Source organism: Propithecus coquereli, unplaced genomic scaffold (genome assembly GCF_000956105.1).
Source record: "Propithecus coquereli isolate 6110/MARCELLA unplaced genomic scaffold, Pcoq_1.0 Scaffold55, whole genome shotgun sequence".
NCBI classification, from domain to species: Eukaryota; Metazoa; Chordata; class Mammalia; order Primates; family Indriidae; genus Propithecus; species Propithecus coquereli.
The window spans coordinates 4,104,398-4,105,805 of NW_012151396.1; positions in this window are offsets into that span (position 1 = coordinate 4,104,398).

A 1,408-nucleotide genomic window follows, 5' to 3' on the forward strand; every position below is an offset into this window, starting at 1 on the left:
GGAATGATTAAGGCATAATTGCTTCTCTTTCCTAGAACCTTCCTGAGACCCAAAATATAAAGAAAGGCTACTTTTAATAAATGAGCTATCATTCTCTACACCAGGAAAACAATTTTTCTTATTTCCATATTTTACTTTTTTGTAGTTTTATTTTTACTTATTTTCATATTTCTTATTATGGTTATAGCTATCTCTTCTCCTTCAGTTGTTACATATGACTCAAGGCTTATAAAGTAGAATTACAGAATTAATTATTTTTCACTTTGCCAATGAGGTCATCATGGGGGGAAAAAAGCATACAAAGTATAACCAAATGTCTTAGTCTTTGTATCTCAGAAACAGAATCTTGAACAAAGGCCTGTCCCCGATTATTTTATTAAAGAGTTCAATTTCAAGTAAACCAGGGTAAATAAAAAGAGGAATGAGGCAAGCAAAAGGGGAGAACCAATAACATACCCTATATTTTTTATCCTGTCCTATCTGCTGAGATGAAACCACTAAAGCATGCATAAGGTATTACTCGTATTACGACCCTCATATATAACCTCCTATTTTTCTGTCAAAATTTTCTCATCCCATCAATTCGTATTCTGAAATGTTGCCCCCAAATCATCTTAAAACAAACAAACAAAAAAATAGAATTTTAATTCTTGACGAGATGGAATAACATAGACCACATTTATCCTTTTCCTGAAACTACCAAAATAATAACAATAATAAAAACTGACAAAAATATAAGAAAGAGATGGCCCAGACTTTGCACTTCAAGCAGTATGGGAGAGAAATCCTGAGAAATAGTTTCAAAAAGGTGACTCCTAAAATTGCCTTAAATTCCTGCCCCGAGCAAGTTTCCAGGCAATGAGATAGTGATGAAGAAGTGTGGTAGAACCCTATGGGCTCTCTTAGCTGAGGGGAGGAAGCTGTTGGCTGAAGGAGGCTAAGAGACCAAGAGTTTGCAGGGGAGAGTACCAAATGGGAGAGAACTACCTAGGAGGAGGAAGGAAGGGAGGGAGAGGGAGAGAGAAACCATGAGCTTTTGGGTTTTCAGCTGAGAAGTGATCAATGCATATACACGTGAGAAAACTGTCCAGGGTAGGGAGAATAACCACTGAGAGGATCACAGGAAACAATTCTTAATGCTCTTAAAGGGCCAGGGATAGTTTGTATCACCACAACCAGAGTGGAAAACATAATGCACAGGATTATAAATATAAAAGAAGGATATTGGTTGCCCGACATTCTAAGATGCAAGAAAGTACAACCCGGCCGGGCGTGGTGGCTCACACCTGTAATCCTAGCACTCTGGGAGGCCCAGGCGGGCGGATTGTTTGAGCTCAGGAGTTCGAAACCAGCCTGAGCAAGAGCGAGACCCCATCTCTACTAAAAATAGAAAGAAATTAATCGGACA